Here is a 21212-nt window from a genome sequence, read left to right on the forward strand (position 1 = left end):
TTTAGTAAATTCTGTATCTGTGATGAAGTTGCTTTTCTCTCAGGGGACTAAGCTTGATGTATTGATCTTCTGATGGTGTGGTCACTTTTGGTCTGCCTGATTGTGCTTGGGATACAACTGATCCAGTTTGCGCAAAGTGTTTTAGACTTCCACACACTGCCCCCTTAGAAACCTTTTGTCGAGTCATGATTTGATGCTGAGAAAGCCCCTCTTTGCTTAGAATAACAATATGACTTCTGACACTTTCACTTAGTTCTTATGCCATGGGTCCCACTATCACAGTGCTTCTTAGTAAGCAATGATCTGATGGAAACTTGAAGCGCAGCCATATTTATAAACAGATGAACACTGACTGCAAGTTGAGTTAATTGAACGAGCCTCTTATGAGTAGATCAAATCTACATGAGTGTCATCTATGCTTCAATGGTAGGGATAAACTCAAGGAAATCTCACCTTTTATACAAAGGAGTTAAGTTGGTCAATGCCACAAATTTGCTTAAATTTGATTGCTGACCTAGAAATAGTGCAGAATCTTAACCTTAATCAGAATTTTAATCTTTTTCATTTTACATGTCATTACTTCTTGTGTTTTTAAATGTTTCTGAATCCTCAAACTTTCTGATTATTTCCAGGTTTGCATGAAAATATTAGAGATTTTCAATGTGGTGTCAGACTATGGGACCCCACTGTACATTTCTTTTATCAACAGAGAGAAGTGTCAAAGAGCCCTGTGTTGAACATGCAGTTTATGTAAGAAAATTGTGAGTGCCTTTTCCTACATGTGGAAAAAAGAAAAAAATGGCCACTACCCAGGCTGAACTTTACCTACCTCCTCACTGCCTCATAACTGAAACACCAACCAGATGGGGGTCTCGACAGAAAATGATCCAGAGGGTGTTTGAACAGGAGGAGACCATATCTCAGGTCCTTAAAAGCTTATAAAAAAAACCTGGCACCTCGCATGGCAAGAGATGGGTGTTTTGGAATCAGTGAGCAAGACCCTCAGCCCCCTGATTGAGATGCGCTGTCTGTGGAGGAATATGTCAGTGTGTCACACCTCAAATCTGTGTTTCATCTTCTCAATAACACTGTTCTGACTCCAGCTCAAGATGACACAGACCTGCCAAAGGACATGAAGAGGGCCATCCTCCAGTAGTTAAATGAGAAATACTCTGACCCTGCAACAGATGACCTGCTGAACATGGCCTCCCTCCTAGATCCACGTTTCAAAGCAACGTACATAGCAGATGACAGGAAAGAATACATCAAAACCAAAGCTGCAGCAGAGATTCAGTCACTGCTAGAAAGGCAGGCACCATCCACAGAAGAGTCTCCGCAACAGACAAGAGAAGCTGCAGGAGGAGGAGCTGCAGAAGAAGCTGCAGAGACGGTGGCACCAAAGAAAACAAATGTTCAACAACCTGGCCCAGTTGCCCTCTCTATCATAGATGCAATTGAAGTTGAGCTCAAGAGCTACCTGCAGGCAATGGAGGATGATGGTGAGGCAGATCCACTGGAGTGGTGGAGGCTGCACCAAGCTTGGCCAGGAAGTACCTTTGTATTCCTGCCACTTGTGCCCCTTCAGGGGGCATTCAGAGAGGGCATTCAGCACTGGTGGCAACATTGTGACCTGCTACAGATCTGCACTGAAGCCAGAGACAATTGACAGACTTGTTTTCCTGGCTAATAACCTCAGCAATGAGGCTGGCTAAGCAAACCGGCACAAACAGCAATGTTGACAGTATTATACAGAGTTACACTTGCACTGTTGTGCGTTAAGTATAAGCAATAAGAGACTGTAGAAGAAATCATGCAATTTCCTGCAATACTGTAACTGGAGAAGAGTAACTTACTTTGAACTAATTTTGCGTTTTGAGAGTTTCATTGTGCTTGAGTTGGTTGGGGGAAAGAAACCTCCTGTCCTGCTGTATTGAAGTCAGTTTTTATTTTCACTTTGTACAGCTTGATTGTCTTGTATTTCGAGAAAAAGTGTTTTTCAGAGAGGGAAGTTACTTGAGAAAAGATTTTGTATTTTTTTCTATTAATTATTGCAGTTTTGAACAATAAATATTTTTAAATACTTCTGTCCTATGTGAAATATGTCCTAGTAATACAGTTAAGAGTACTGTAATAGCTGTCGTGGAGTTGCCATACTAGTGTTTTACCCCTTAAGAAGCATTTACATTGAAATTTTTAGAAAAACAAATATACTGTCATATATACTGTTACCATCCATACTTCAAATTATACCGTGATATGTATTTTAGGCCATACCGCCCAGCTCTCACACACAAACTCTCACACACACACTCTTGTTGCTGTCAAGGTCCTATCTTTTGATTTAAGCTGTACACTGTTCTGTCATACCTGTTTGTTTCTGCCTGTTGGTAGCAAGCAGTCACAGTAGGCAACATTCTGAAAACACCACCTCTTTCCTTGCAGTCTTTAAAATGTGACTAAGCCTGCTAAGCCTTTCCACTGTATATACTAACAAAAAGTTTTACACTGTTGCAAAAAAGCCTACATACAGAGTTTGTTTATATAAGTATATCTCTTATGGCTCTGTACAGCCAGTTTAAAATTAAACGATGACTACATGAAGCACTGAAACTCGGCTTTAAGGGTGTTTGTTCATCTTGTTTTTTGCACTTTACCTTCATGATTGTTGTTTTAGTTCCAGTGAAAAGTGTGAATGTCCATATAAATAGAAACATACTGAAGCCAGCTAATGTTAAACTAATATGTCCATCCCTGAGATACAATGTGATATAGTTCAGGTTGTAAAGTCAATTCAAAGCTTAGATCATGGTTATCAGAAACAAATACCATCTGTTAAATAGCATGCACCCAAGTGAGACACATGTCGACACCACCAGCGCGCTGACCGGTGAACCAATTCGCAAAAAAAAAAAATTCGATGGATTCGTTCAGCCCTGGGTCAGTAGGCCGACTCCCCTGTAACAGTTTTCACTTGGAAGGCTAATTTGGCCTGACCGAACCAGAACAGGTCAGCCCTCTTTCTGATTAAGTGCAGCATTACTCAGAATGAACTAAAAAAGATCCTGCCAATCTCTTTGCTTAGCTCTCGGTCCTAGGGAGAAAAAGACTTTCCCCTCTGTGCTCCACATTAACACGATTGATCTGTGGTCACAGGAATTTTCTTAAGGACACCGAATCTATGACTTTTGCTCCAGACATTTCTGGTTGCTTGTAACTTGTGATAAAGAAATGTCATTTTATTCACAGGCGCACAGATTGGGAGTTGCCCTGAATTAGAGTGGTGGATGAGTGCTTGATATTTAAACCAACAAGTCAGTCATTAATGAGTTGACTGGTGAAATCACTTCATCCATCACCCAGCGGTAGGTCATGTTAGTTTATTTCATTCAGCAAGGTCACTCTCCCTGATGAGAGGACTGGGTGCCAAACCACTAGAGGTTTGATTAATTGTGAATCAACGAGCCATAAAGCGGAGCGCTGTAAACGGGATACGATTGGGTGAAATGATATATCAAACTTCTCCTTGCTGGACCTTGCTTTGAGGGAGGTCTGGCTTACTAGGTTTAAAATACACACGACCCACAGCAGGGAAAAAAATGGAGTGACAAAGAGGGAGAAAGCAAGGGATAAAAATAAATTCAAGAAAGAAAAAAATGGAGATGCATGACTATTGGATGAGAGGGTAAACGCTTGAGAAACAGATAAACAACAACATTGGGAAATATTTATAAGATGGAGGAATGAACAAAAATTGACTCCTGGGTGGAAATTGAGATACACGGAAAACCAATTCATCCATAACAAAACCAAGTCTCTATCCCTGTCCTCTTTTTTTCCCAACCATCTTTCACTACCATTTTTGTGATGTTTCATCTCCAGTATGTGATTGTGTTGACAGAGTGAAGCTGCTCATATGTGAATGTTGGAAATGACTTAATTCCAACATCCAATATCTCTGACGTTATAGGTTCTGCTTTAGTACCGGGACACACACACACGGCTACACACTCGCACCCGCAGAGGGTTTCCATTAAACGGTTATTTCCAGCAGCTATCGGCGTGGTGGGGAAATCAAGCTCTCAACCGCCGTTTGAAGTTGTATCGGCTATACTTCCTATCGCCACGCTATCACTCCATCCAATCCTCCCGTCTATCCTTCGCTAACGCCTCTCTTCCTCACTCATCTCCCTTACGCCCCTAGAGACCCTCGGCCTCCGCTCTCTTCTCTACCTCTCTTTCCTCACACGTCGTCACACTCTCTTAATCATCCCTCCTTTGCTCCCCCTCTCATCCCGGTCTGACCCAGAATTGCTCGAGGCACTAAGAGCTTTGCTTCTCCTTGTCATACCAGCTGACTTTTATCTGCTCATCTTCCTCCAGCTCTCCTTCCTCCTCCTTTCCACCTAACTGTCCATCAGTAGTCAGAGAAATACTCAGATTTTTAACTGAAGTTAAAGTAGTAATACCACAATGTTAAAGTACTCCTACAAGTAGAAATCCTGCATTCTATTTTAAAGTAAGTAAATATTATCAGCAAAATATACTTAAAAGTATCAAAATGCAGAGTGACCCCTTTCAGGCCGATGACACTTTCCATCATTGAAATTGAGAACTATGTCAAACTATTTTTGTATCTTTCCAAAGAGGACGATTCAACATTCTCGCCAACTTCACAAAGCGACTGGCCACGTGTGCAAAAGTGTGACTGTATGCATGATTTGCCGGCTCTCCTTTTTCATTATTCACACAACTTCTGTCATTTTTTTTTCTTTTGTGCAACCAATGCAACTCCATAAAAGCAATTGAGGAGAGGTTGACCAAGATTTTTCTAATTTTATTTTTAAAAAGTAGTTTTCTTAAACAGAAGAGCACTGTGTTTTTTTTTGCAAACGTTATTCTAATAGGAGTAAATACAGTAGTGCATTTTTGGGGGAATATTTTTAACTGCAGATTAATACACATTTCCGTTATGAAAAGTATCAGTACCAGTCAAATAAATTTAGTGGAGAGAAAAAAACATGGAACATAGGAGTTGAGTAAATGTACTTAGTTACTTTCCACCACTGCCCCCCTCTCTCCCTCCAACTCCCCCTTTCTCCTAATCTTTCTTCTCTCTCCCTCTTTCACACATCATTCCCTCCTTCCTTCTTTCCTCTCACTCTCCTCCACCCCTTGCCTCCTCACCCTCCTCCATCTTTCCTGCTCCTCATCTCCATGCCTCTCTCTCTCTCTCTCTCTCTCTCTCTCTCTCTCTCTCTCTCTCGCACTCTCTCTCTCTCTTTCTCTCTCAGTCCGTGGCTCGACGCCGGCAGAGACAGATCACAGTCCTCTCTTCTGCTCCTCGTTGGGAATCACACGCACTCTTCTCAACCAGACAAGGAAAAAGAAAGCCAAAAACAGCAAGTGGATAAGGATGCAGATAAAGGGATGAATGAAGAGAAGAAGTGACTGAGTAGAGGCAGGACAAGTAAAAAAAAAAAAAAAAACTGGAGAAAACCTCCCTGAAGGAGAGGGGATTTCTAAAAATACAAGGCAGCTTACTCCCTGCATTCTGTTATTTTCTATCTCTATCTCTCGCTCTCTCTCTCCCTTCTTTTTGCTGTGTCCCCTCCTTCATTCAGTACCTGTTCTGTGGGATTAACATGACTTAAAATTCAATCAGCCTACAGCCTGACGGAAGAGCGACAGAGGAGGCAGACAGCGCTGCAGCTGTTGAGACCGAGTGAGGGAACGACCAACGGGAGGAGAGAGAGAAAGAGAGAGAGAGGGATAGACAGAGTGAGATTGAGAGAGAGAGAGCGAGAGAGAGAGAGAGAGAGAGAGAGAGAGAGAGGGAGAGAGATGGGTGTTTTTCCACAGAGCTGAGATATAGAGAGAGAGAGACACGGAGACAGAGATGTGACGGTTCCGGGAGTCGCAGTGGAATGATCCGGAAAACAAGGTTAGTAATTCCACCTTTTCATCTCGTGAAGGGCAAAAAAAAAGGGAGAAGACATGTTAGATAAGGATGAAAGACCCAGAAGAAGACTTTAAAAAAAAAAATGGATAAAACAACACCAAATAGCTGTATTGTGCTTTTGAAGTGGGAAAGTGAGAACCGGAGGAGAAGCAGATAAACAGGACTGAAAAGAAAGAAAATTTGGTTTGTAACAATCGAACTCAGGAAGAAAAAGAAAACAAATCAAGCGGGGATGCTGCATATATGTAGCTGCTGCTCTAATGCACAGATACACACTCTAAGGAACACTCTCACAAAGAAATACACCGAAACGGAGAGTGAGTGCACAGCTTTAGAGCAAGATAATGAGATTGTCTTTGTAAAGGTGTCGGCTTTTGGAGTTTGATTGACAGGCCAGAGAGTGGGGGGGCCGGACTTTTGAACTGTCTGACATTCATGGCGCTGATCAATAGCCCAGTTGTTTCATTAGGCTGCGTGTGTGTGTGTGTGTGTGTGTGTGTGTGTGTGTGTGTGTGTGTGTGAGGCTGAAAGAGAGAAATGCAGAGGCTGTGTGTGCTTGCAGGAGAGTATCACTGCATGACTACTTAGTGGATGTGTGTGTGTGGTGGTGGTGGTGCTAGTGACAGTGGTGGTGGTGTTGTATGTGCACGCATGTGTGAATGTGCTGCATGACTGTGTGTGTGTGTGTGCGCATGTGCTTGTGTGTGTGTGTAAGAACAAGTAGATGCAGCCTGCTGAGAGGCGTTAAAAGGGTCTCAGAACTATTGATTCTCTTTGACAGACAGGTACGAAGGAGCCAGTGAGGGGGGGGGGGGGGACAGAGAGGAGGAAAAAAAATTGGGGGTGGCAAGGTGGGGAGGGAGATTTAACGGAGGCCATAAGGGAGGAGTGAAAGAGGGGTGGGTGTTAATACCTGAAGGGGGGGAAGATGAGGTCAGATGGGTGGAGGAGAAAAAGGCTGAGACAAAAAAGTGATAATGGACTAATGCATATTTGCGCGATTTCCATGAGTGCACGCACGGAGTGAAAAAGCCTTTAATGGAGCACATGTGCAGTACACGCTCCTCACGTTTCTCTCTCTTTTTTTTTTTGCAGGTTTCTAGCTATCCCTCCATCTCTTCAGTTTTACTCCCGAACCTCCTTTTCCGCACCTCCCTCCAAGGTCATCAATGAACGACTAATTCAACGCGCGGAGTGCAGAGAGGCCCTGTGACACACCCTGGAAATCACTCCGGGAAGTGAGGGATGAGAGAAAGAGGAGGGGGGGGAGAAAAAAAAAAAAACAGAATGTGTGAAAGAATGAAGCAATAGGAGAGAAAGCCTGAGAAACAGATGAATAAATAAGGAAGAGAGAGGGCTGTATGAGTGTGGAGGGAGGAGGAAAAAAAAAAAAAGGAGAGAAGGAGCGAGAGAAGGTGGGGAAGGAGGAGGGAGGAGGTGAGGAGGGGAGGTGAAGATCGCCGACTCCAGGATTCTTATTCTCCCTCGATTGAACTGCTCGAGATACAGAGAGAAGCTCAACACAGCCATGAGGAAATCATATCAAAACACCATAAAAGGGATTTCAAGCGAAGTGGATTCTTGGATTTTTTTTCAAACTGAGGTCTCTATTTTGGAATACTGCACCGGGATTGAGCGAGTAATTCGGGATTTTCCAGGTTTTCTTCATCTATAGAAGCCTAAGAGGATATTGTGGGATTGGAATTTCTGCAACTCTCTGGTTTTCTGACACTGACCTACATCAGCCTGCTTTTGATGTGTGTGGGGGCGTGTGTGTGTGGAGGGGAGTAGGACAGGTTTCAGCGCAAACACACAAAACTCCACCCCCCCCCCCCCCCCCCCCCTGCTGGCACATCACAAGGAGAAACACCTGGGGCGAGATCTGTGCTAAACACACACACACACACACACACACAAAAAAACACACACACACACATATAAACCTGGATAACATGTGGAGCTGATTCGGATTATAGAGCCGCACAGACGGAAAAGGTAACGTCCATGCAGTTTCAAACATACACACACACACACACACACACACTGTTGGCATATATTGGCCCAGTAAAGGTGAATCCATGTATGCATGGTTAGCTCTCTTGTGCTGAATCACTGAGCACATCAATGCAGTGAACACCAGCACTCACTGGACTGGGAACTCGGTGTTCTCTCACACACACATACTCAGGCCTATAAATAATGAACAGATGTGCATTCATAACAACAAAAACACAAGAGGTGAATGTCAGAGTTCAAACAGACAAGAACAAATCTCCCACATGGTGCAGATGATTGTAGGTTTGACTTATTTTTCTTTTCTTATCCCTCCATTTTAATCCCTATACACCTCTAACTCTGCTACGTACACACACACACACACACGCACGCGCTACATACCCCTACCAATCTGAGAATCCCTCTCTGTCTCTCTCTGTTAGTGTGTGTGTGTGTGTGTCAGCCAGCTGTCCTGTATCAGACTACTCACTAGATCCGTCTCAGCTTGGCTTTCATCACCTCGCCTTTATGTAATCTCACCTGGCGTGTGTTGTGTGTCTGTGTGTATACTATGCAAGCGTGTGTGGACGCAGGGCTGCAAGTGTTTGTGTGGTGGTGGTGGTGGCGACAGCAGAACGGTTCTAACCTCCCTTCGTTTGAGGCTTTTTCCCGTAAGCTGTGTCTGAGCACACATACACAGATTTGGCACACTGACACAGGAGATCAGACTGGCTGAGTGGATATATGGGAGGATAAGAGAGAAATGGAGATGGGAAGAGGAGGGAAAGTGCAAGAAGGAGGTAAAGGGAGGAGAGAAGGAGATGCAGGGAGACTGAAAAGGGAGAAGGGAAGAAGAGGGGAGGGAGGGAGGGGTGACACATGACATAGTGATGGGCATTGAGGGCTAAGAGAGGTCAGATAAAAGGATTGCAGTAAGAGGAGGAGTGAGAAGCAGTGACTGACTTCATCCAGTGACAATGAGAAAGAGATCCATGGAGGAAACAGGAAAAAAATAAGTAGAGATTAGAAAAGAAAGAGTGCAATCAAGACGAAGGAGAGAGACAGATACAACAGACAGATGGAGGGTTAAAGAAGAGCACAGGATGATAGAAAAGACTGAGACAAAAGGTTTGGAAGAGTGGTTACACCTTCCCATTCCCTTGAATGAGAAAGTGTGTCCAAACTTTTGACTGTAGAGAAGAAAATAAACGACTGAAGGATTGATTAATTAAATGATAAGTTAGATGAACAAGGAGATTTAAAAAAAAAAAAAGCCCAAAATGAGGAGTGACAAGATGATATTAAAAAAGGTTGGAAAGAGGCACATTAAGGCTAGAAAGATAAATTAATGGTGATTTACTATAGGGAGATACAAATAGAAAGATAGATGAGAAAGAAATAACTAGAAATGACAGATGGCCATCATTACATACTGTAGCTTCCTAGTGAATAACTGGTTATACCATTGGCTACAATTAGTCTTACATGACCCCAAAAAGTCTCTGAAAGATCACCAACAATGAGCTATTTAGAGATATAACTACAAGGGGGATATGGTGTGCCATGGGGCTTCTCTATGTAATAGACGTGCCAATTATGGAGCATGACTTGAGGGAAAAGTGGAATTCTACCTTAGAGGAACATTAATTACCCTGGAAACAAAAGAGGTTTGGCAAAAAAACAAGACACCACATGTTTAACTGTTTTTATGAACAATAGGCTTCTTGAATAAGTGAGACAGGTCTCATTACTTATTCTGCTGATCGTTTACAGCAGTTTTGACTCTCGCTTTGAACAGAGGCAGTGTTAATTCTGAAAAGATGATGACTGAATCTTTTTAAAGAGTAACAAAGAGGCCTTTTGATATCCATTAACCACATCATAATTCTATAATTGGTTGTGCTCTCCTGCTAGTGATTTTAAGAAGACGGAGCAGGTAAGTGTCATATGGTTCAAACAGTGAAATAAAGCTGAAATAAAATAACATTTTCTCAATTATCTTTTTTAATGCTCTGTGCGGCTCATTGTTACCGAGGGTGTCTGTCATTCTGAGGCGACAGTAAGGGAGATGCATGAACAGATGGGATGCTCACTGCTCAAAGTAAGATCCTTGCCAAAATGAACAGACTGGCATGTGAATGGAGGAAGAGAGGGAAATAAACGGCAGGCACGTGAATAGACCATTTATTGAAAAAAGGTTAAAAAAAAAAAATAAAATATCAATTAATTAAGGATTAAGAAGCCAAAAAAGAAGGAGGAGGTATGGAAGTGGCCAAATTTATAGTAACCAAGTTATTCCTAAGGATAATTATATGAAACAAATGAAGACAGACACATGAAAAGACATCAGACATGATGAATGATAGATGTAGGATGTCACACACCTTTCTGATTTAACCAGCTTTCAATCAAAGAGAGAAGTGGAAGATTTGAAGCCCTGAAACAAGGGAGACATGGTCAATGTCAAGAGGGTGGCACTTGATAGATGAATGGATGGATGAAGGGATGACAAATTGTGAAGGGAGAGAAGTGAAAGGCTGGGCTGTTAAAGAAAGGGTGAGGGGGGGGGGGGGTGTCAAAGTATGAGACATCAGGCTGTTGTCAACAGCTAAGGAACCAAGTGGTAGATGATGGACGGAGAGGTACAGAACGATAGCGTGATGAAGAGGAGTAATTACAAGACCGACTGTTTAAGATAGCGAGTAACACTCAGAGGATGAGAGAGAGAGAGAGAGACTGGGTAATGAAGAATGAAAAGGCGAGTGATGACACTTGAGAGGTGGATGATAAGAGGGAGCGGGGATAAGGGAATAGAGGAATAACAATGTCTGAAGAGAAAAACTACACTAATAAAGCAATGGCATGCTGAGGCTGGGTGGATGGGTGGATAGAGAGATAGAGGGGTGGACAAGTGAATGGAATAAAAATGATGTGATTGAATGTTAAAAAGGATGAGTAATTAGACTTTTAGTAGTCAAACATACAATAGTAGGAGAGGAGGGGCGGGGATGAAGGGATGACATGAAGGATGAGAAAAACGGATGGAAGGAAGTGGGGAAAATAAGAGTGGAAAATGATGAAAGGAAGAGTATGTCACAGAGAGGAGGGATGACTAAGAGGCTTCACAGTCAGCGGTGGAAGCAACAAGCAAAGGTGTAGTACAGACGTAAGGAAAGATAGAGGAATGAGAGGATAAGTAATTAAACTGTTGACAGTCTGTTTAGGCACAGCAGGCGCCTGATGAGCAGAACAAACTGTAACCACGGCAACCACTGGAGACAGATGGAGGGATGGTTTTGGGAGGGAGATGCAGGGGAGGGAAGAGAAATGGGAGAGAGGAAAAGAAGAGTCACACGAGTGGGAAATGAGGGATGAAAGGAAGCATGAAGAAGAAGAAGAAAGGTGGAGATCGAGGCATTTGCAGGTTTAAGACATACTTATAACTGATACTGGTTTAAGGACCCGTGAGCCCTTTCAGGGGATTTCACAAACCAGGATTAGGAAGTTACCCACATATCTGTGAAAGATTATTTCATTCTCTTGGGTAATATTGATTTGAATCTGCAAAACTAAATTTGAATATTAGGTTTGGGGATATGATTCAGCAATGCAGACTGAGAATTGCTAACAAAATTTCACCGAGTACTTTTTAAAGTTATCTCGCTTGCTTGCTAATCCTGCTTTGTGAAAAACCCCCCTAGAGATGGAGCGCGGGAAAAGAGGGCACAGATTTACATACACACAAAACTTTGTGTTCAATCCTCTCAACAGAGTGTGCAGCAGCAGTCCAAGCATGAATTCCTACCTGTTCATCTTAGCAACTCTGACATGTAAGATGGAATGACATTTAATATGCTTTATCAATCTTTTAGTCTATTAAAAAAAATGAAAATGGCGCCTTCCAAGTTTCCAGAGCCCAAGTTGATGTTTCCCAATAACTTGTTTTGTCTCAACATCAGTCCAAAACCAAATTTATGATGATATACAAAAGACAAAATCAGCAAATGCTTTGAGCCAGCATATTTGTGACATTTTTGATTGATAAACGACTGATCAGCTAGTCTTTTCAGCACTATACTACACCAAGACAAATTAAATGTTTCAAGAAATCTGGCAGGTCAATTAACTGATACTCTGTTGCCATTATTCCTATTGTATATAACCAAACTGAGTACACCTCTGGTCAATAGCAATAAGATATTAAGTAATTACAAATCCTGTCCATTTCATACAATTTTGTTTTTAGACAAAACCCAAGAAGAATTAAGCCAATTAATAAAAAAAAACAGAATGTTTGACTAATTAAACTATAATTAAAGCTCCATATTTAAAAATGAACTGCAACAAAAGTCAGCACACCCTTCATTAGTGAGACTCAGATTGGATCCTCCTGGGCAGAGATGATACCAGTCTTGCACAGATCTGTGGAGTTATGTTCTGTCATTCTTCACAGATGATTCTTTTCAGCTGCTCTTTGCTGGAGAGGATTTGTTGCTCTACCTTCCGCTTTAAAATACTCTAAAGGTGTTCTATTGGATTCTGGTCAGGGGACATACTTGGCGAGCTCACTTTTTCTCGCAGTTTTTTCTTCTTTAAAAACTCTAATGTGATTTTTGCAGTGTGTTTGGGATCATTGTCATGCTGGAAAATTCCTTTCCTGCCAACCTTCTTCAGACTGGAAGTCATCTTTTCATTCAGTATTTGGGTATATAAACTTGCATTCATTGTGCCATCTATAAATGTCATCTCCCCTTCAACCTTTTGCAGTCATGCAGCCCCATATCAGCACACTCCCACCTCCATGTTTCACGGTTGGCACTGTGGTAGTCCTGGCCAGGTCCACGCCAAACACGCTGGACCCCATCTGACCCAAACAAATTTATTTTGGTTTCATCTGACCAAAGAATGTGTTGCCAGTATTCATCAGGCTTCTTTTCATGTTCTTTGGCAAAGTTTAATCTTGCAGTTTTGTGCCGTTTTGTGAGCAATGGTTTACTTGGATGTCGTCCGTAGAGGTTGACTTCATGCCATGTCCTTCACTCTGTCTGAGCAGTCACTGAAACATCAATTTCCACAGATAATCTTTGTGCCAAGTCAGAAACATTTGCCCGTCTGTTTTTCACCTTCTGTTATTGGCAGTATGGGTCCTCCTGTACCTCCTAAGCACTGCTGCAACTGTGTTTTGGCTTCTGTTCAGTAGCCTACAGATGATCTTGTACCCTCTCCCGTCTTTATAAACTCTCACAATTTGTTTTTTTAATTTTGTTCAGGCAATTTCTTACCATGTGGAGCCATGTTGCATTAGACACAACCAAAGCTAAAATTGAGAAAGTTGTGGTGTTAACAGGTTCTTTTATAACTTTGTTCAGACAAATTGGAAGTCACAAGTACCATCATTTTTGTTTCAGTGATCACAGGTGTACTCACTTTTGTTGCACTGAGGTTGTACTTTCAGGCCTGTATTTTCAATTTAGTCTATCTAACCTGTTTGTTTTTAATTATACATAAAACCAAATACCCAACACTCCACCCTAAAAATAACACTATTATTGTAAGGTGATACAATGTTGAATCATTTAACATTTTAGTGATATTGGAAAGGGGTGTACTCAGTTAGAGGAAGGAAAGGATAAAGGAAGTAAAAACCAAGAAAAGAACAAAGGCACTGTGGTTTAGGGTCCTTCTAGACAGGTGTTCAATATAAAACCTTCAATAGGTTTCTGAACATTTCCAAATTGGCTCAGACCATCATCTTATAAACATGTTCTGGGTCTCAACACCTCTCTGACAGCAGTATACTAGCATCCAAACCAAACACCGTGTCTGCAAACTCAGGTGTTTGTCTGCATAACAACTATGCTCAACAGATGCAGCAGGGTTGTAGATGCTCAAGTGAAACATGGCACAGAATGCAGTGTGGGTGATGACTGTCAGAAGAAAACCGGCTTGTAGTTAGTTGGCAACACATATAGTCTAAGTCTGACAGCAAAGCACAGAGCGTTCCAGCCTGTATCAGCACTGCTAAGCATGAGAATATGAGCCACAGTAATCAAAAAGCTCAAGGGAAACAAGTTTCCCCTGAAGGCTTATTGTAACACAATTCTGCTTCACCTTTATTAGTTTTATATCAGGGTATGAAAGCAGTGCAGTTTGTTATTCATTATGGCTGAGAATAGCCTCTGTGATCAAACATGCCTACCGCTACAGCCAAGTAATCATTGAGAATTATTTTGACCCTCTCACCACTTGTACCTTTTTACTCACGGACACTTGACCTACTCCCACCTCTTATTCTTATGCTTCTCTCTTTCCCCATTTCTGTACATCCCTCTATTTTAGAAAAGATGAACAGGAATACAGTAAATTAAATATCAGGATCAAGACACATGACAGAAGATGGATTAGTTTGTATATATGTGTGTGCGCAGCATTAATCAATACATCCATCACTGTGATTCAGGGGGCCAGATCGGCATGTCAATGACCTACTGCGCTGAATGCCGAATGCTGATTGGGTAATTGTTCTCTTGCTCAGGATTTCCCCTTAGAAAGCTGGGAACCCTGCTGAATCATCAAACTGCCCCTTGCACATACATACATACACACACAGAAATAGTTTTTGTCAAGCTGCATCCTGTTGTGTCAGCCAATCAGGGTCCATATAATTGGCGCCGCAGGGCTTCTGATTGAGCGGAAGATGTTGACAACTCGAAATGGCGTGTTTGTGTGTTGCACGTCGACCGGTGTTTGTGGTGGAGTTGCAATTTTTTGTTGATTAGCCTAAGTTATGTAAACATACACAGGTGCACACAAGCACATACACACACACACACACACACACAATCACCCACTGTGAATATGGCAGAGTTGTAGGGATGATATAAAGGAATGAGTAGGGTCAAGATGGAGTTGAGAGACTGCAAGCAGTTGAGGTAGTGGGAGAGGATGGAAGAATGAGAAACACAAACGGGAAAGAAATGATTTTAAAGTAGAGCTAGAAAAAAAAACAGCTAGGAAGAGATGAGAGAAACAGAAGGGATGAAAGGAGGAAGAAGAGAAGGAAAGAGAAAACTGAACGCATTATGTTCAGGGTGAGTGGCACGTCATTTATTTTGCAACACTTGCGATAACATGTCATGCAAAGGCAAACGTATGAGTGTAAGCATAATTGTATTTTTAGTATTGGTATGTCTGCAAGTTTGTGTGAGTGAGAATGTGTGTGTATGTGTGAAGAAAATGAGGATTAGACGGTGAATGAGTTTAAGTTGAAGAGTTTCTCTTGGGTGACCCGTTGATGACTGCAAGCACAAACACACACAACCGCACCTTCACGTACACTTCTCACAAATCCTAAAGCATCAAACTGCATAAGAATATCTGATGAGACTGGACCCAAATATATTACGTGCTTTATACTCCAAGGGCTTGGAATTGGGCCCAAACCGCAGGCTATGGCACTATCACATTTAACAAGACAGGAATATAATTACAAAATTTAAGCAGCATTCATTTTCCAATCAGACACAGTTTGAAATGGGCCGATGCAGGTAGTGGGACAGACTCCAAACTCTTACAGGTTGGCTTGCCAAAAAAAAGGGACGCAAGCAGTTTTCCTTTGAAGTTTGACTGTAGTAGCATACATGCACCTTGAAGAAACTGCATATTTCCAAGTAAATTACATTAAAAGTTCACTGAAAGTAGGCAATATTTCAGGGTAACATACTGTATTATAAGGACCCAGTTCTTTCAATAAATAAAACAGACCTTTAAACTCATGACTTTACTTGCTGACATCTTTATCACTCATCTCCAACATTTCAAGCTAAGGATTTGTCATGTTGACTCATGTAGGGGAAACCTTAACAGAAAGGCTTTGCGTGTGTGGAGAGGATGGTAATCCATACAGATGCCAAGGTTTTATTTCCCTGTCAGCACAATATGGAATCTGCATTAAAAGATGAGCATGTGGCAAAAAAACAGAGACTGTCAGCTATTAATTATAGGCTTTTATTGGCCCCCATCTTAAACCATGTAACTGTGCAATTTAATCAGATGCAACTGTGCTATTGCCATCTGGAATAAAGGAGCATCAAAACAGAGCAGTATTGAGCTGCCTCTCTGGCAGCAATATGACAGCTATCCACCAATGAAAAATGATTCCTCTCCACGTAAAAAGGCATCCTGGTAAGGAAGTGTAAAAGAGCTGCCAGGGCTGTTTTCAGTACTTTATGTCCCACATTTGCTCAGCTGTTCCCATCATTTTGCCTGCTCAACTGTATCCATCTGTAAGACTATTATAGATGTATAGAATGAAACTACTACTGCCGTTTACAAAAGGACTTTCAAAGCAGATAATGCTGAGATCCTACTTTGTAGAAAATGCACACGCAACAAACCTGTGCTGGTAAAATGTGGACACACATACTGACCCCTCAAAGCTGATAAAGGATCCAAAGTGGATAATACTTAAAAATTTAAATGAGAGCTTCATAAAAGATCATGTAAAGATGCTCCCTGGCACTATCTGTGCCAATGAAGTGCCAAAGCAAATCATTGTCACCTCCGTTGTTTGCCAATTCAATTTACCTCCCAGAAATTTAATCCCCAAGCTGTGCAGTCATGTGGGCTTTCCAAGGGGAGAAAACAAAATCACAAAAACCTCAGCAAGGAGTGGGAGATTGGCTGCCACTGATATAATACAACATTGTTACAGAAGTGTGAAGAAAACTTTGAGAGAATTGCTGGAGCAGGTATCTATGTTTACTTGGTGCAATACAGGAGCTATAAAAGGTTTGATCGTCTACAAAATTGAATACAGTGCCTATGTTAGTATCACAACTGAACTGATGACTATGCAAAAACAAGAGCATTTACTTACTACTTGTAGCTGTGATTACTCGGTTGCAAACCATTGCTGCATATAATATTGATAATATGACCTCCATGTTTCTCATTTTTTCAAAAGAAATGGAGGTGGGGCAACATTGGGCATAAAATAGCCAACTAGCGGGGAAAGATGTGAGCTGTAACATCAAAAATTCTACTCCACCCATAAGGCGGACGAGAGCAAGGTCTACTTAATGCCATGGTTCGCTGCTTGAGATTTTCTTGTCCACCATTTCACAAGTCTTCACGGTTCACCAATTCACAGCCTGTGGTAAATCAGAAGAGTGGGTTAACTCTGCTGCTCTGCTTTTTAAAAGAATATCAGGCACTTCTTGCATTCTAGCATTTCTACACATCAGAAAGGGGAGGGTTTGGCCTCTAAAACATCCACAATTCAAAAGAAACCAAGATAACATTGGCTTCTCCAATTTTTTAAAAAAATACTTCAATTAAGCTTTCCAAGTTCATTAAAGACTGGGTTGCTTATCTGTGCGAAGTAGATCAAGTGTGGCATCCTTTAAAAAGGCCTAACTTCAAAGAATCCACCAGTACTATTATTATGTTTTTACACCAAACAGCGGAGTGGTTTGCTTTCTCTGATGTGTTGCCGTGTTAGAAGATTATAGATAATTTTAAGAACTTCTTACTTGAGATAAGGTGCTGTGACCAAAACCTCTCTGCAACAATTTCATTCCTCTGATGAAACCCTCGTGTCTCTAAAAAAGTAAATTTTCTGGACACAAGGAGCACTATTGCTTCATTTTCAGACTGCTGAGGAAAATCACCAAAACTGGAGTTGTCACGGTCTTCACGCAAAGGCTGTGAAATGCATCATTGAGACAAAAACGAGGTCTTTATATAAGCATTTTAATTCCTAAACCGATGCAGAGGTGGAAGGTTTCCAAAGGTGTAAAAACAAACCAAACAAAAAACCTGACGGTGCAATGTTCTAGGAATAGAAATAATTATCAAAATCTTCCAAACAGGATGGATTCCAAGAGGATTTTGTCAGAGAGGAGTTGTGCATATAGATGTGTATACACATGATACACACATGCTGTTTTCTTTTTCTCTCTCTCAAACACAGCATAGAGGTTTGGGAGGAATTAGTTGACTCGAGTATTTCAGAAGAACTGTATTATTTTGGAGCCTTGCTGTGAGGAGACTGCAGTCCTTTTATTTTAAAGAGAATACACTTCAGTTATTTTCTCTGATTTCACATTTCTCTTTCTTTCACTCCTACCATTTACCTCAGGGGTTCTGTAAGCTTTTTCCATCTGTACCCCCTACCTATATATCTAAAAAAAAACAAAAAAAAAACAGATGACTTTACAGATTGAAAGAGAAGTACACATCAAGCACTTAATGGCTGACATTTGCAGAACTTTTTCTTCTGTTTTAAGAGGCAACCACTCAACAGAAAGACTAGGATTAAATGCTCCCTGTGCCTGAATGCTACCTATTTTCACATTTCTCGCCAAAACATAACTACCATCACCACAGAGCTGAAACAGACATCAAGACGTTTGTCAATGATGGAATTTGGCCTTTATTCACCAGTATGAAGTATTCTCACCTTGGATTTTTGTTCTATTGTGTACTGCTAACATTACATTTAAAAAAATAAAAAAGTTATGAAAAATTATAAAAACTACTTCTGGTTACTGGCCACTGCACCAAATATCAAAAAATGACGATGATCGCCAACTTTCGTCAAATTTGTGATCTTGTTTACTTAAAAGCTCCTGATTTGATTCAAAATGATGCCAACTTTAGGCTGTAATGTATTCAGGCAACATTCTTGTACAGCTGCTTGTGTTGAGACAAAAATCATTTGGAAAAAAGTACCCTATCTATAGTAAGACTCCGCTATCATACAGTATTGGCACATTTCATTTCTGAGCCCTGATAAGAGTTGTATCACTGACAGAGTCGAATGCCTAAATAAAAGATTTGTAGACCACTGTGATGGTCAGATCATGGCTAGAACTGGTCTTCAGTCTTGTTATCTGTACCTTTCTCTACCATCTTTCAACCACGCCTCCCTCTCTCTGCTGTCTACATGCTTCTCCCACCATCATGATGGTGACGCTTTACAAACTCATTTTTAACACAGCTCTCCCTTTCCCTAATCAAATCCACTCTTCCCTCCCTCATCCCTCTCTCTGACAGTGATGGATGGCGGCCTTCACCCATTTATCGCCATTACATATTTCTCTGCCCGTCTGCTTAACGACACACATTCATACACACTGACTTTTCATCCCTCTTTCCCTCCATCTTCCTCAAACTCCTGCTCTTTGCTTCCATCTTTCCCGCTCATCCTCGACTCTTCAGACTACCGTATTTCATTTCCTTTCAATGTTACACCTCTCCCTCCTCCATCTTGTACACTCTTCTTCCATTTTCTTCTCTTTTTGTCCCTCCCCCTCACTGTATTTCATACAGTTAGCCTCTCTTTGCGTCCCTCATTTGTTGTCCGTTTCCATATCCAATATTGTTACCTCTCTCTCGCTCTGCTTTCTATACATTCTGGATGACTAAAGACGACAGAATACGACAGAGGAATGACAGAGGAGTGATAGTATCAAAAGGATGAGTGGGCTTACAGTACACACGACTGCCGCACGAAGAGGCTATGTGGGCGTTCTTTTGTTCCTTGCCTAGAGAGAGAGAGAGAGAGAGAGAGAGAGAGAGTGTGTGTGTATGTGTTGGCCTCCCTATAATTATGATTGTGTGGGAAGACTGTTTTGGTATGCTCGCGGTTGTTTCTGTATGCAAGCGCTCACCTAATATCAAGAGCCTGGATTATGAGTAAGAGTGCATGCTAGAATGCCTGAGTGTGATTGAAAGAATTTCTCTCTCTCTCTCTCTCTCTCTCTGTGTGTATGAAAGGCCGCCTCTATATTTGATCCCTGCATTTGTGCCAATATAGCTTGTGTAATATTTTCAGATCAAATAATGCAGCGGAGCTCAAGTGCACATCAGCTATGTGGTATTGATAGTGAAATGAGGTTATCACCTCACCTGTTTCAGAAATTTCATTCACTTCCACCTTCGGATTTCCACACCCAGTAGTCAAATTCATTAACCTCTTCGTCGCCTGTGTGACGCTGTGGTGACTGGCTGTCAGTGGTTTTGACTGAAGCCTTGTGGTGTACATATTCGCCCAATCAGATATGTGGATTACTGTGCTTGTGATAAGTGGCTTCTGAGAGCTAATACAAATCCCCTTGTTTATAAACACTGCGACATTCCCTAAGTCGATCTAAGTCGATTACAAGCTAATGGTATTTGCGCGTGCCAGAGTAGATGCACAAACACATAAGCCAATATGTAGATGAGGAATGCAAATACACACACACACACACACACAGAGTTTATTAACATTATTAATTGTAGTTGGCATTTTGAAGGCCTTGACATTTATAACAGTCCGTGAGAATTAAAGACAACAAAAAGCAAATTAAGTCTTAAAGTGCAGTAGAGTAGGTCTTCCATGTGAAATAGCATACTTCCAAACACACATTAGAGCTTTTAAGTCATGCCTGAAGCGTCTCTTAATTGCATGGGTTTGGGTCGGTTTCACAAGTATCACCGAAAAAACTCTTTAATGGGAATTCGTAGTTACAAAGCTATTAGCTGCTTCATATTTCATTGTGTTTTGCCTCATAAGAAGCAACTCTCTCCTGGGGCTGTGGTGGGTGTTTAAACAAAAACTTTTGGAAGTCAGGGTGAGCTTAGGTTCAGCCGTACAGCTCTGAGTTGTGCTCCAACGCAGGAGTACTGAGTAGTTCCTTCCACAGACGCTTTTAGCTCATGTTCTCGCTCTCACTTCACGCAGCCTTTCTTTGCTCTCTCCACCCGTCTGTTTGCCTGATCTCTGGAGGGTTGGGGGTTCACGCTGGGTAGCGTAGCGAGAGATTTCCCAAAATAGAGGGAGCAAAAAGATAAATAAATTAATAAATAAAAACACAGAGGCTGCGGACGATCATATGGTATGCATGCCTAGGAGTATACACACCTGGTATTGCACAGGTATTTTCATGTGATGTTTTTCCACACACATATGGGATATTCTTTAAGTTTTATCTGCTTTTTGTCTGATCTCTTTTCTTGTTGTCTCTTTGTCCTCTCCTCCTTTGTGATTTGTTTCTCTGTCATCTATGTTTCATTGACTGGCTGTCTTTGTTCTTTCCTTCTCAAAACTATAAAACAGGCTTCTTACCACAGGGCCTTTGCCGTATTGCTATACTGAGATGCCTGCTGCTTTGTGTGTGTGTGTGTGTGTGTGAGTGTGTGTGAAAGAGAGACAGACTGTGTGCGTGTGCTCACATCTGCATGTTCCCTTCTTATTGCAAATTCAGCAGCA

At 41.6% G+C, this 21212-nt stretch overlaps 2 protein-coding genes across 4 annotated transcripts in view; one reads left to right on the forward strand and one right to left on the reverse strand.

Moving 5' to 3' along the window:
* LOC122974040 (pyruvate carboxylase, mitochondrial-like) overlaps positions 1-21212 on the reverse strand; it is a 301961-nt gene that overhangs the window by 77420 nt on the left and 203329 nt on the right. The gene's annotated exons all lie outside the window — the stretch shown is intronic.
* Positions 5841-21212, forward strand: part of LOC122974041 (leucine-rich repeat and fibronectin type-III domain-containing protein 4) — a 41194-nt gene continuing 25822 nt past the window's right edge. The window contains exons 1-2 of the mRNA XM_044341884.1: positions 5841-5941; positions 7055-7954. The gene's annotated coding sequence lies outside the window, so the exon portion shown is untranslated. The remainder of the gene's footprint in view (positions 5942-7054; positions 7955-21212) is intronic.

This window comes from Thunnus albacares, chromosome 22 (genome assembly GCF_914725855.1).
Source record: "Thunnus albacares chromosome 22, fThuAlb1.1, whole genome shotgun sequence".
NCBI classification, from domain to species: Eukaryota; Metazoa; Chordata; class Actinopteri; order Scombriformes; family Scombridae; genus Thunnus; species Thunnus albacares.